General features: G+C 37.9%; 1 long non-coding RNA gene across 1 annotated transcript in view; it reads left to right on the forward strand.

Annotated features, from left to right (window-relative positions):
* The window catches only part of LOC145520793 (uncharacterized), a 536,928-nt gene that overhangs the window by 318,688 nt on the left and 202,427 nt on the right, over positions 1 to 15,813 (forward strand). The window contains exons 5-6 of the long non-coding RNA XR_014064827.1: positions 8,390 to 8,538; positions 14,839 to 15,114. This is a non-coding gene — a long non-coding RNA (uncharacterized LOC145520793). The remainder of the gene's footprint in view (positions 1 to 8,389; positions 8,539 to 14,838; positions 15,115 to 15,813) is intronic.

The following is a 15,813-nucleotide window of genomic DNA, read 5'->3' on the forward strand; positions in this document are numbered from 1 at the left end:
AGAAGACATACAGATGGCTAACAAACACATGAAAAGATGCTCAACATCATTCATTATCAGAGAAACGCAAATCAAAACCACATTGAGGTACCATCTCACGCTGGTCAGAATGGCTGCTATCAAAAAGTCTACAAACAATAAATGCTGGAGAGGGTGTGGAGAAAAGGGAACCCTCTTACACTTTTGGTGGGAATGCAAACTAATACAGCCACCATAGAGAACAGTGTGGGGATTCTTTAAAAAACTGAAAATAGAAGTGCCATATGACCCAGCAATCCCACTGCTGGGCATACACACCAAGGAAACCAGAATTGAAAGAGACACGTGTACCCCAATGTTCATTGCAGTGCTGTTTACAATAGCTAGTACATGGAAACAACCTAGATGTCCATGGGAAGACGAATGGATAAGAAAGCTGTGGTACATATACACAATGGAGTATTACTCAACTATTAAAAAGAACACATTTGAGTCAGTTATGACGATGTGGATGAACCTAGAACCTATTATACAGAGTGAAGTGAATCAGAAAGAGAAATATCGTATTCTAACACATATATACGAAATATAGAAAAATGATACTAAAGAATTTATGTACAGGGCAGTCAGTAATGGAGAAACAGACATAGAGAATAGACTTATGGACATGGGAAAGTCAGAAAGAGAAAAACTAATACAGTATATTAATGCATGTATATGGAATTTGAAAAGATGGTAATGATGACCCTATGTGAGACAGCAAAAGAGACACAGATATAAAGAACAGATTTTTGGACTCTGTGGGAGAAAGAGAGGGTGGGATGATTTGAGCGAATAGCATTGAAACATGTATGTTACCTTATGTGAAATAGATCACCAGTCCAAGTTCAATGCATGAAACAGGGCTCTCAAAGCCGGTGCACTGGAACAACCCTGAGGGATGGGATGGGGAGGGAGGCAGGAGGGTGGTTCAGGATGGGGGACACATGTACACCCATGGCTGATTCATGTCAATGTATAGCAAAAACTACTACAATATTGTAAAGTAATTAAAATAATTAAAATAATTAAAATTAAAATAATTAAATCAAAAAATTTTAAAAATATTCCTGGATATACTTGGCCTTTTGAATTTCTATATAAAATTTACAAGCAGCTTATCAGTTGTTGCTTTCAAAATACTTGCTGAGATTTTGATTGGGATTACTTTGAATCTATAGACTGATTTATAGAAAATATTTTTTGTAGTATTAAGGCTTTAGTCTGTGAACATTGTATACTTTTCCATTTAATTAGATTTTATGAATTTATCTCAATACTTTATTTTTATTTGTTAATTTTTTTTGTGGCTGTGCTGGATTTTCACTGTTTCTCGGGCTTTCTCTAATTGCAGTGAGCAGGAACTACTCTCCAGTTGCAGTGCATGAGCTTCTCGTCGTGGTGCCTTCCCTTGTTGTAGAACCCTGGCTCTAGAATGCAGGTTCAATAGTTGTGGTGCACAGGTTTAGTTTTGCCCCATGGCATGTGGGATCTTCCTGGATCAGAAATAGAACTCATGTCTTCTGCATTGGCAGGCAGATTCTTAACCAGTGGACCACCAGGAAAGCCCGTCAATACTTTTTAATAGGATTTATTTTTACAGCTCTTTTAGATTAACAGCACAATTGAATAGAAAGTACTGAGTTCTCATATATTCTCTGTACCCATACACTCAACATGTTCCCCACTATCATCATCTCTAACCAGAGTAGTACATTTTTTGCATTGATGAATCTACATTGACACCCAAAGTCTGTAGTTTATAGCAGGGTTCACTCTTGATCTTTTCCATTCTGTTGATATTTACAGATGTACAATATATGTGTTTCCATTATCATATCATGCAGAAAAGTTTCACACAGTCCTAAAACTCCTCTGTGTTCTGCCTCTTCATTCCAACCTCCCTTTCAGCCTTTGACAACCACCGATCTTACTGTCTTCTTAGATTTGCCTTTTCTAGAATATCACATAGTTAGAATCTTAGAGACAGTAATCTTTTCAGATTGGCTTCTTTTACTTGGTAATATGCATTTACATTTCCTCCATATCTTTTCACATCTTGATAGCTCAGTTTGTTTTAGTGCTGAATAACAATCCATTTTTGGATGTACTATAGTTAATTTATCCATTTACCTACTGAAGGGCAACTTGGTTGCTTCCAAATTTTGGCAGTTATGAATAAAGCTGCTATGAATGTACACATGTAGGATTTTTTTGGACATAAATTCTCAAGTCATTTGAGTAAATACCAAAGATTATGATTGCTAGATTATATGATAAGAATATATTTCAGTTTAGTTCAGTTCAGTCCCTCAGTCATATCCGACTCTTTGCAACACAATGGACTGCAGCATACCAGGCCTCCCTGACCATCACCAGCTCCCGGAGTTTACCCAAACTCATAACCATTGAGTCGGTGATGCCATCCAACCATCTCATCCTCTGTCATCCCCTTCTCCTCCCGCCTTCAGTCTTTCCCAGCATCAGGGTCTTTTCCAATGAGACAGTTCTTCGCATTCGGTGGCCAAAATATTGGAGTTTCAGCTTCAAAATCAGTCCTTCCAATGCACACTCAGGACTGATCTCCTATAGGATGGACTGGTTAGATCTCCTTGCAGAGAAGACTCTCAGGAGTCTTCTCCAACACCACAGTTCAAAAGCATCAAGTCTTTGGCACTCAGCTTTCTTTATGGTCCAACTCTCACATCCATACATGACTACTGGAAAAACCATAGCCTTGACTAGACGGACCTTTGTTGGCAAAGTAAGGTCTCTGCTTTATAATATGCTGTTTAGGCTGGTCATAAATTTCCTTCCAAGGAGTAAGTGTCTTTTAATTTCATGGCTGCAATCACCATCTGCAGTGATTTTGGAGCCCCCCAAAATAAAGTAAGCCACTGTTTCCACTGTTTCCCCATCTATTTGCCATGAAGTGATGGGACCAGATGCCATGATCTTCTGGTTCTGTTAGGTCCCTACCATTTCTGTCAAGCCAACTTTACCCTCCTCTGTCACTTTCATTAAGAGGCTCTTTAGTTCTTCTTCACTTTCTGCCATAAGGGGGGTGTCATCTGCATATCTGAGGTTATTGATATTTCTCCCAGCAATCTTGATTCCAGCTTGTGCTTCCTCCAGCCCAGCATTTCTCATGATGTACTCTGCATATAAGTTAAATGAGCAGGGTGACAATATACAGCCTTGATGTACTCCTTTTCCTATTTGGAACCAGTCTGTTGGTCCATGTCCAGTTCTAACTGTTGCTTCCTGACCTGCATAGAGATTTCTCAAGAGGCAGGTCAGATGGTCTGGCATTCCCGTCTCTTTCAGAATATTCCACAGTTTATTGTGATCCACATAGTCAAAGGCTTTGGCATAGTCAATAAAGCAGAAGTAGATGTTTTTCTGGAACTCTCTTGCTTTTTTGATGATCCAGTGGATGTTGGCAATTTGATCTCTGGTTCCTCTGCCTTTTCTAAAACCAGCTTTAACATTTGGAAGTTCATGGTTCATGTATTGTTGAAGCCTGACTTGGAGAATTTTGAGCATTACTTTACTAGCGTGTGAGATGAATGCAATTGTACGGTAGTTTGAACATTCTTTGGCATTGCCTTTCTTTGGTATTGGAATGAAAACTGACCTTTTCCAGCCCTGTGGCCACTGCTGAGTTTTCCAAATTTGCTGGCATATTTAGTGCAGCACTTTTACAGCATCCTCTTTTAGAATTTGAAATAGCTCAACTGGAATTCCATCACCTCCACTAGCTTTGTTCATAGTGATGCTTCCTAAGGCCCACTTGACTTCACATTCCAGGATGTCTGGCTCTAGGTGAGTAATCACACCATCATGATTATCTGGGTCATGAAGATCTTTTTTCTACAATTCTTCTGCGTATTCTTGCCACCTCTTTAGAATATATTTAGTTTTGTTTAAAAAAAAAAACTTTCCAACTACCTCCTAAAGTGTCTATACCATTTTGCATTCCACTAGGAATAAATGAGAGTTTCTGCTGTTCCACACTGTCATCAACATTTGCTGTTGTCAGTGTTTTGAATTTGGGCCATTTTAATAGATGTGTGGGCTTCCCAGGTGACTCAGTGGTAAAGAATCCACCTGCAATGCAGGAGACATGGGTTCAATCCCTGGTTACAAAAGATACCCTGAAAAAGGAAATGGAAACTCACTCTGGTATTCTTTCCTGGGAAATCCCATGGACAGAGGAGCCTGGTGGGCTACAGTCCATGGAGTTGCAAAAGAGCTGAACATGACTGAGTGACTAAACAACAAAAATAAATATATAGTAGTATCTTCTTGTTTTAATTTTCAATTTCCCAGTGACATATGATATTGAACATCTTTTCATATGCATATTTGCCTCCTGTATACCTTCTTTGCTGAGGTGTCTATGAAGGCCTTTTGGCTTATTTTTTAATAACTTGTTTGTCTTCTTATTCTTGAGTTTAAGAATTCTTTGTGTTTTTTGGCTAACATTCCTTTATCAATGTGTCTTTTGTAAATATTTTCTCATAATTTGTGGCTTGTCTTTTCATTGTCTTGACAGTATCTTTCACAGAGCATAAGTTTTTAATTTTAATTAAAGTTACCAACTATTCCTTTCATGGATCAAGCCTTTGGTATTATATATAAAAAGTAATCATCATTCCAAAAGTCATCTAGATTTTCTCCTAATTTTGCAATTTACATTTGGGTCTACAATCTACTTGGCATTAATTGTGTGAAAAGTATGTTTCTAGATTTTTTTTTTTTGCATGTTATGTCCAGTTGTTCCATCACTGTTTGTCCAAATGACTGTCTTTTCTCCATTGTATTGCTTTTGCTCCTGTGTCGAAGATCAGTTGCCTATATTAATGTGTCTGTTTCTGAGCTCTTTATTCTGTTCCAATAATGTATTTGTCTATTCTTTTATTAATAGCACACTGTCTTGATTACTGTAACTTTATAGAAAATAAAGAAGTTGAATAATTTTATTACTCTGACTTTATTGTGTTATTTTAATATTAAGTTGACTCTTCTGAGTCTTCTGCCTTCCCATATAACCTTTAGAACCAGTTTATCAATATCTACAAAATACCTTTCTGAGATTTTGGTTAAGATTGCAGTGAATCTATAGATCAATTTGAGGAGAACTAGTATCTTAACAGTATTAAATCTTCTTATCCATAAAAATGGAATTTCTGACTGTTTATATTTGGTTCTTTGATTTCTTTTGTCAGTGGTTTGTAATCTTCCTCATATTGATCTGGTACATATTTTGTTAGGTTTATACCTAAGTGTTTAATTCTTTGTGGTGGTAGTGTAAGTGTGTTGTTTTTCGTTTCAAATTCCACTTGTTCATTGCTAGTATATAGGAAATTAATTTCCTTTTGTATGCTGTTGTTGTATCTTGCTACCTTGTTATAACTTTTTAGTTCTATTACTTTTTCTGTTGATTTCAGTCTACTCATGAAACCATGAAAGCATCCTTCATAAAAAAAAAAATCATTCATTTCTGTTACAGTGTTTTGATCACTAGCATTTCTTTTTTGCTCTTTCTTTGAAAGAATATTCTTTCCCATATTTTAGCAAATATGTCATTCCACTTTTTCCTTGGATTTTATCACTTATTTTGAGAAGTCATCTTTCACCATTATTGTTGTTTCACTGAAGGTAATATGTCATTTTTTTCTAGCAGTTCTAAAATATTCTCTTTCCTTTTTTACTTTTATTAGCAGTTTTACCATGATATGTCTAGATAATATTTTCTTTGTATTTTTCTTTCTGGGAGTTTGTAGGACTTCTTGAATCTATTGGTATGATATCTTCCATTAGTTTTAGAAAACTCAGCCATCATTTCCTAACATATTGATGTCCTATTTTATTCTTTTCCATTCCTTTCTAAGGTGCTATTCCACTTATGTTAGACCTCTTCACCATGTATCCTGTAGTGTATTAAAGGTGGCCAGATTCTTTGCTCTTCTTCCCAGAAAGAGATGGAATCTCTCTCTTCCAGCCCTACCCACTTGAAACTTGTACTTGCTTTGTGATTTGATTTGACTAAGAGTACCTTATCCTTGCAGCTTCCCTGGTGACTCAGTGGTAAAGAATCCACCTGATAATGCAGGAGATGCAGGTTCGGTCCCTGGGTTGGGAAGATTCCCTGGAGAAGGAAATGGCAACCCACTCCAGTATTCTTGCCTTGGAAGTCCCATGGGCAGAAGAGCCTTGTGGGCTCACAACAGAGCCTTGTGGGCTCCATGGGGTCACAACAGATTCAGATATGACTTAGTGTCTAAACAACAACACCTTATCTTGGTAGCCAGTGGCACTCAAAGTACAAGATCTGAATAAGCATTATCAGCATTACATAGACCTTGTGTAAAATGTTAATTTTTTTTGTTATCCCAGACTTAATAAGTTAGAAACTCTGGAGAGAGGGCACAGTGAGTATCTTTGACAAATCCACAAGGTGACTTTGTTGCATGCTAAAGTCTTAGAATGTCTGTGCTAGGCAGTAGTGGTTGGTCCAAGAGGTGTCAGATGAACGAAGGATGTTTGAATCCTTTCCTATGACTGTATGAACTCTAGAAGGAAGAAGCTGTCTTTTCCTGATGGCACTGCTAAGGTGGTATGATGTAACCCTGGAGCTGTTGACAGCCACTGTATTTCCCTTTGCAGTAGAAGTCCCTGTGTGTAGGATGGCATGAGACTGACACATAGGTAAAATAATGTCAAGACAACTTTGTCAGAACCCTGACTCCAGCTGTACCTGAAGACCAACCCTTGTGTCTGGAGACCAACCCTTGACTTAATTATGTTAACTTTTTTTTTCTCAAGCTAATTTGATTTGGTTTGTGTATTACAACTAAAGAATCGTGGCTAATACACAAGTAAGCCCCCACTTCCTCTTTCAAATGATATCCCATGTAAAGCCCCCAAAGTATAAAATAATTAGAGGTCTGCTCTGAATGGAACAGAAATAGAATCCCTCAAATCTTACCATATGGCTTTTCCCAGGCCTCCCTCAGCAACTCCTGGAGACTATGGAGAACAACCCTAAGACAACATAGATTAAAGCCCACTTGTAGTAGACCTTTTCATGGCCTGTGACACAACCCCTAGTTCAACTTGATTTCAACTATAGCTGTAATGGCAAATTCGCTTTATGTGACCCAAATCAAGCATCCTGCTTTGTCTGTCTGCCTTTCTGTGCCAGGGATTCTGTCAAGTCACTTGGTTTGCTTAGCATAGATATAGGCAGCCTGAGAATTTAGGCAAACTTATGCAAACCAGGGATGATACAAAAGTTCCCTAGCTTTCCATCCTGTGCAGTCACATTTCTTTGGCACATTCTCTAATTCTAGAGTCTCCCATGGGAATGGACCCTAGACGTCCACAGTAGTATCAAAATCTGTGCTGCATTTTTTCCCTCCTTCCCTGCCTCCTCTTCCTGTTTCTTTGCTCCTATCTTTTGTGTTTACTTCCAAAATACACCACCTACATTCAGTCCTTTTCTCATGCTAGTCTTTGGGGAAAACCTTAAGTAAGATTTCAGTATAAAGAATAGAAATCAAATTAAAACATATGGTTTTGAATTTCAGCTCTGTGAGTTAGGTTGTGATATAGGTCTAATCATTTATTTTCTCTAGGCCTTAGTTGTATCATTTGTAAAATAATGAAGGTGAATTAGATGCTTACTTAGTTTCCTCTAGCTCTGACTTTTTAGGTTCCTTCTGGCTCTGACTTTCATGTAACTCTATGTACTGTTTCAGAAACTGAACAATTACACCTGAAACTAGAATGATGAAGATGGTCAATCTGAATAGACAGGTCTTTGTGGTTTTTACCTCTTTTCTAAACATCATACCTATTTTTTTCCCATTTCCCCTCCCAGAACTATCTCAATGATCTGATTCACCCTTGATTGGTCTTTGTAGATATAGACCCAGAAAAACAGTCATAAGTACTCAGACCCGAGCACACTATATATAGGTTTTTGACAGCGCAGAAGCTCTCAAAACTACTGACATTCAGAGCCTTATGGTTATATAGGAAATAAAGACTGAACATAAAAGCAAGTATAAGCTGAATATGATCAACTATCTTGATGGCTAAATGCAGCATAATAGCCTAAGTACTTTAGGGCTGGAGCCAAAAATGCTTAACAAAAAATGGCTTCAATTTCATATTGATTTAAAAAAATGAAACATTACACCTGGGGATCCAGCTGTGGATTTCATTCTACTTTTCCTTGTAATTTGAGACAAATTGAAGTCTATGATAATGAACATAATCAAGAAGGGAAAACCTATTCTTTTCTTATTTCAGCAACTAGAAATGATCAATTTGAAACTTTACTGTTGTTGTTTTTACACAGTGGTGGCTTCTAGTGGGGCCTTAATGTAATGATTGTGTTGATTCCCCTTGAGGAAAAAAAGGAAGTGAAAAGACACTTGGTGTTTTAAAAGGAAGCAGGAAGAGTGTGGAGGATATGGCACAGAAGAGATTCCTGCAGACTACTGTCAGGTGAGAGGTTTCCTCATGCTCATCAATGACTTCCGTCAGCACAGCTGGTCTTATCCAAGAAGGTGGAAAGCAGCTCCCTATAGATGTTGTTTAAGGGATTCATAAAGGGATCCTGTCTTTTAGCATTCTTTCTCCCATTGGTCCTTGGTGTGTGAAATTTCTTTCAAGTCAGAGCGCTCCCTTTACCAAGTAAAGAAATATTTTAGTGGAAAACACCTTTTTGAAGAGGTAGTGGATAGAGTTTGGGAGTCAGGAGACAGAACCTTTGCCTCTGCTCTGTAGACAGTTGACTCTATGAGCTCGACTAGGTCGCTTAACTTTTCTGTGGCTTGGTCTTCACACCTCTAAAATGAGTGTGCTCAGAAAAGATAATCTCTGTCATCCTGGCCGCTCCAAAATCTAGATTATTGTCTCCCCAGTACAGAAGAAGGTCATAGAGCTCTGCTGTCTGCAAGGTATCAATGTGAAAGATGGAGGAAGTCATCAGGCATGCTAATACTTTGTTAATTACACCAGCAGTTAAGTTACATTATCACTGCTGAATGCTGTGTCATTGCCAAGAGGGGATCCAACGCTGTTATCTTCAGAGCTTGCAACATTTTCCAAAAGTGACAATGTGTCATAGATCTCATCAATATCACTTTGAATATGGACTCATATCAGAACTTATCTTTAGTTGATTCTGGAAATCCATCATTCTATAGCATGCTCTTTGTACATTGGAAATGATTTGATGATTTAAAAAAACTTTTATAATTCCTGATATTTTATTAAAATCTTCTTTAATTCTTCTTTAGACTCATGACTTCCAATCTTTGTAGTGATATGTGACCACCCTCAAATCAAGATCAGTTGGAAATTCATCTCTACTCTGAGGACAACGGATTTAGAGCAATTTGGACCTAATATGTAGACCACTTACATTTAAATGCTACCACTTTTCAGCTCTAGTTATAGAATCAATAACATTTATTCCTCCTTGTAATTCTACACAGTAGGAGTAATATTCAAATTTCCTGCAGCTTATTCTTGTAGAATAAGGGATTAAGATGCAGTTTACTTAAACCTACTGTGAAAAGTTACTGTGGGAAAACATTCAAGTTTCCAGTAATTTTTCCTTCTTTTGCCCATTTTAAATGAAATGATGTAACATATACTTTGCAGGTATTAATAGAATAAGAAGAGCCATAAAATACAATAGACCACACCCTTCTTGGTAGTTATAGTACATCTGCTGGTAGCATTACTAAGAAACATATATTAGGTTCCTATCCAAAAGATTTTTTCCTTGTATGAGAACAATACATACATCTTTACTTCTTTTGTAGCACTGAATGCCAAATTCCAACAAGAAAATGGGAAATAATAGTGTAGTCATGCAGAAGATAACTAATGAACATGATAAAAGTCCAGTTTACACTATCCATACCAAATTATTTTATTGAGAAAAATTTCTTTTATCAATAGGAAAAGCTGTGGGCTATGCATTTCTGCTTCAATAGAAACCTACTCAGCTCTTATTTAATTACCTTAGACAACTTTCTTCTCAGGAACAACAGCATTATAATGAATGTACCATTAGGCAGCAACCAGATTTATTTCCTGAAACAGAGAGGTTTGAAATTTACAGTAAGTAGGAAGTTTCTGTAAGCAGAGAACAAAAATGGCTGAGAGAACTTTCTAATGTAGAACACACCATTTGATCTCTTATAACTGTATACTACTTGCTAAAAATTCAAAAATGAGATGTTAAGAGAAGAGGAAACAGCATGGGAGGAGACAGATGAATGCCTGGGTTTCTAGACACAACTTGAGTTATTTCTGTTCTACAGCTTATTCCTTTAAATGATATAGAACATTACGGCTCAGTTGGTACTCAGATTATGGGACAATTGGATTCTAGTTGTGAGCTCATCACAGGGTGATCATCTTGGTATGATACTATCATTGTGAAGCTATTACCTGGTTAAATAAGTCTTGCCTGATATCTCTACTTTGGCAGGATAAATTATTGAGATATTAGTTTATATTTTGTTTTGACAGATATGAAAGAATCAGAATGATTGGGAGCTGTATGTGTGATATTTACAAAATTTTGGTCTCTCTTTTCAGAAGGTGTATGCGTGCATGTGTGCATGTTCAGTCATGTCCATCTGTTTGCAACCCCATGGATGGTAACCCACCAGGCTTCTCTGTCTATGGAATTTTCTAGGCAGAAATATTGGATGGGTTGCCATTTCCTACTCCAGGGAATCTTACCAACCCAGGGATTGAACTCATATCTCCCACATTGGCAGGCAGATTCTATACTACTGTGCCATCTGAGAAGCCTGTTGCTTAAGGTACCCAAGTCTTTTTCGTTCTTCCTCTCAGGGACATTTATTAGGCCCGGCACAGAGGCTGCTTGAAGTCAATTTTTCTACTTGGTTTTTATGATTCTCATTGAGAAGAGGCAGAACAAAGAGAGAGATGAGAACTTCCCTGGAATGGGAATGAGGCAGAGGATGGTGGGTCCAAGTATATCAGAGACCAGTGCCCTGAAGTTTAGTAGCAAGCTAGGTGGTGGGGTCTCAGAAGGTAATGGTGGTGTGTCCAGACTGTGGAATCTATAGGTAAGCTGGTCAATGGTGATTATTTTTTCCTAGACTCACTTGCCCCATATTACCTCCTTGGCTTGACAGTTATCACATTGGAACCTGGAAAGACATCTAGAGAATGAGATAGAGGGTAGGGAGAATGGCCCTAGTGGTTGTGATTGAATCTACCAACAACTTGGCAAGATGGAGACTTGCATTCTTTTGGTAGGACTGCTGTAAGAAAGTATTACAAACTGGTAGAGCTTAAATTACAGAGATGTATTGTCTTACAGTCATGGGGGGCCAGAAGTAAGATATGAAGTGTCAGCAGCGTTGGCTCCTTCTGAGATCTGTCAGGAAGAATTTGTTCCATGTCTCTTACCTATCTTCTGGTGGCTTGCTGGCAAAAACTGGCATTCCTTGGGTTGTAGACGTAGCACTCTGATCTTGGTTTTTGGCTTAATAAGCTATGTGCGTAAAAATTGTCTTAGCTTGGCCTTCTATAGTAAAAGGACCACAGGCTGGGTAGCTTAAATAATAAATATTTATTTCTTGCAGTTCTAGAGGCTTGAAAGTCCAAAGTCAGAGCTCTGTGAGAGCCAGTGTCTGCTGAAGACACTTTTCCCAGTTTGCAGACAGCTGTCTTCTCCTTGCATCCTCACATGGGAGAGAAAGAGAGAGAGGATGCAAGCTGTCTTGTGTCTCCTCTTGTAAGAGTACTAACCTCACTCATGAGGCCTTCACTCTCATAACCTAGTTGTCTTCCAAAGGCCCCGCCTCCTGTTACCATTACAATGGGGGACAAAATTCAGTCCATAACAGTGGTTGTGAACTAAGATTGGAAAGATTGTGGGAGGAAAAGATCTGAAAGTTAGGAAAAAATAACATTCCTGTTTTTCCAAGTTCCAGTTGAAATGCCTGTAGGACACACAGATGAAGATGTCAAGTAGGTAATTGGAGAGATGAGTTTTGAGCTTGAGGTTGGGGCTAGAGGATTGTTTCATACAGACTGTGTTTAAAACCAAGGTCCAGATGAGGTCATTTGGGAGAATATTTGGACAGAAAAGAAGACGAAGAATAAACCTTGGTGTACTCACACTTCAGTGATTGAAAAGAGGAGAAGAAACTAGCAAAACTGGTTGAGAAGGGATGACCAGTAAGGTGGAAGGTGAATTGGGAGAAATCAAGAGATGGGAATATTTCAAGAGAAACGGAGTGGACCACTGTGCTACATGCTGCTGAGAGGTCAGGCCAGATGAGTATAGCGAAATAATCATTTGAGTTAGAAATGTGGAAAACACCTCGAAAAAAGTGGTTTCAGTGGAATTGGGATTGGGGTAGGGATGGGGGGGGGAAACCTAATTATAAAGGATTGAGAGGAGACTAAAGGCAAAGAAGCAGAAATATATTCATTTAGATAAGTTTTTTCAAGAATTTTGCTAAGAGGTAGAACAGAGAAATATGGTGAATGGGTTATACTGCAGTGACAAAACCAACTAAAATCACAGAAAAACTTGGCTATATTACCTGTCAGGTTTCCCTTGTGGCTCAGCTGGTAAAGAATCTGCCTGCAATGTGGGAGACCCGGGTTTGATCCCTGGGTTGGGAAGATCCCCTGGAGAAGGGAAAGGCTACCCACTCAGTATTCTGGCCTGGAGAATGCCATGGACCATACAATTAATGGGGTAGCAAAGAGTCGGACACAACTGAGCCACTTTCACCTTCACAGCTAGCATTAGCTGGGGCCCTGCACTATGGGGTCTTCTCATTTCTGGACACAGGCTGACAGAGCTCTCCCAATCCAGAATATTCTCTTTTGAGGGAAGAAGGAAGGAGCAAGAAGCAGAACTGTACTATGTTTGAAGTCTTCAGCTTGCACTTGTCATACTTTATATTTGTTCACATTCTATTGACCAAAGCAAGTTACGTGACTAAGCTCAGTGTCACTGATGTAGAGATGTATCTTCCTCTGCAGAAGATGCTGCACTTCTCATGATTCTGGGGAGGTATGTGTACTTGTCTTTTAAGGAAGAAGTGATTACTTGGGAGTAATAATGCAGTGTCCTCCCCAAGCATACACAAATTATTGATGGGTGATACAAATTGTGTTTGTATGCTGTTGAAAATAATGCAAGAAAGAGACACATTCATTATAGGTGAGAAAATAGATGTGTTTTAGGGGCAAGGATTAATGGGAGGAAAGGCATACAGAAAGTATAGATATTAAACGATTGATAGTTTTGCCATCTTTTATAAAAAGACTTCTTTCTTTCTAAATTTTGATTCTTTTCTGTTTCCAATAATTTCTGAGATCGTGGTCCATGGGAGATATATTGTGAAACTTGAATGTTTAGGAATTTTCTTTTGTTGCCCTCAACAAAAGCAAATAGAGAGTTATTTTTTAATCTTCATTTGTCTAGAGACATTGCCACATTTTTGTAGTCATTATGACTATAGAGGAGGCTACAGAAGATATCATTATCCCCAGGACATGCCTCATGCATGTTAGAGCAGATCAGTTCATACTTACTGAACGAGTACTTGCATGAACTCCACCCATCACATTTCTCAGGCAACTTTTTAATTAATGATTCTTTAATATTTTAAATTTGTTCATATCTTTTATCTCTGGAAGAATGAAACCCAATTCCCTTTAATGACTACAAGGTATGAAAGGAAAAGATAAATCTTATAAGCATGTACTTTGAGAACAAAGCTCTTTAAATGTAGATATATCAGGTACAATGAAAACCTCTTACATATAAGTTTAGCCGCTTTTCTGAGAACATTTGAGGAAAAGTTACATATCTATTAGGGTGGTAGAGCAGCAGGGCTTTTGCTGTGAAAACTGGATCTTCCTTATGATGTATATATTAAGAACAATATATTATTAGTAATAACTTCCACTAGATGAACACATATGAAGGATTTCATCTACCAAGAGTTAAGAAATGAATTCATTTCCTTCTCATAAAAAATATCCTTTTCTTCACAGCAAGGTATAAGATAGTAACTCAAGTAATTATCACTGCAGAATGAGAACACCTACTTAAAGTACTCTCGTATAGATGGTTATCTTGCTCTCTTCACAAAGCAAAGCCTTTGGGACTAGAGAGATGGGTGAGAATGCTCAAGTGTGTGGGCATTTCAATATGCAATGGAATTTTTCAGCAGATTTTGAGTTATTGAGTTGCCACTTGTCTTCTCTGAAAACCATGATTCTTAATTATGAGAAACACATTTTGACAAAGATTGAGAGTGGCAGAGACTTAAGTGGGAAAGTTAGCTGTCAGAATATCATCTGTCCCTCATTTTTCTGAATTTGGGAGAGTATTTGGGAACAAAGTCCCAATTTCATAGTTATTACTCCTTCACAGATAAATTGGCAGTGATTTGGGAGAGAGTCTCATGACATTTCTGCCGGATAATTTTTAATCATTCTTTTTAAAAAAATCCACTTGGTTAGATTTTGAAACTTAGGTGTTGTCACAGTCAATAGCAAACTCAGAGACCTCTTTGGGAGACAAGTCTTCTGCTGAAGTTTGGACACAGATGGACCCCCGTTTGAAAATCGGTCCTGCCACTCACTCACTCACTGACCTTGGGCAAGTTTCTTTACTACGTTAAAGCAGGTTTACCTCATCTATAAACGACAATGCTAGTACTGCCTTACTAAGTAATTTATTTACTCTTTTAATAAATATGAAGTACTTATTATTTTCAGGCTTCCCTGTGGCTCAGTGATAAAGAATCTGCCTGCCAGTGCAGGAGATGCAAGTTCGATCTCTGGGTCGGGAAGAGCCCCTGGAGAAGGAAATGGCAACTCACCTCAGTATTCTTGCCTTGGAAATTGCATGGACAGAGAAGCCTGGCAGGCTACAGTCCAGAGAGGTCACAAAAGCATAGGACGTGACTTAGACACTAAACAACGACAGCTTCCTATATTCTCATCCCTGAGTTGTGTGCACTAGGGATGCAAATAATAATAGCTAATTTGGGGGTGAGTATTAACCAAGTTCAAGCCCATTCAAAATATATCTCCTTTAAAAATAGATGTTCTAATGCTTATTTATCAGATAAGAGTTACACTTTAAGTAACTTGTCCAAGTTACATAAAGTAGAAAACAGGGAAACTAAAATTCAGATCAAGACAGCTTTCAGTTGAATGTGCATGTTCTTATCCACTGTACTGTACTGTAGAGATACAAAGGTAGGATTCCTGATGCTCCTGTGGACACAGAAAAGATAAACAGTTATATTAAATGGATGTGCAAAGTATCCAGACATTTTGGAGAAACAAGCACTTAATTCCCTGGAATCAACTTGGGTCTGAAATCTAAGACCGTGATAAATCTATGAAAGTTTTATCTGTAGTCTGGATTGTTGCTGATTTCAGAGTCACTGATATCAGAAACATACATACATACTAGAGCTTTAAAAATGTCAGTATTTATCATTTTAAAGTCAGACACTCCATAAAAATTCATGATGTCACAGTGATAAGTACCAAAAATTTTACCAAATGTCTGCTTTTGAGGAAATACTTAATCCATGCCACCATTTACATTAAAGAAGGACTATTTAAAAGATCCTGATACTGATAATGATTGATACTACTAAGAATATACTTCACAGAAAATATGCTGATATAATTTTCATTAATCAAGTGCATATTTTAATAAAAATATGCATTATAGGA

This window comes from Giraffa tippelskirchi, chromosome 9 (genome assembly GCF_054371585.1).
Source record: "Giraffa tippelskirchi isolate mGirTip1 chromosome 9, T2T-mGirTip1v1.2.pri, whole genome shotgun sequence".
Classification (NCBI taxonomy): Eukaryota; Metazoa; Chordata; class Mammalia; order Artiodactyla; family Giraffidae; genus Giraffa; species Giraffa tippelskirchi.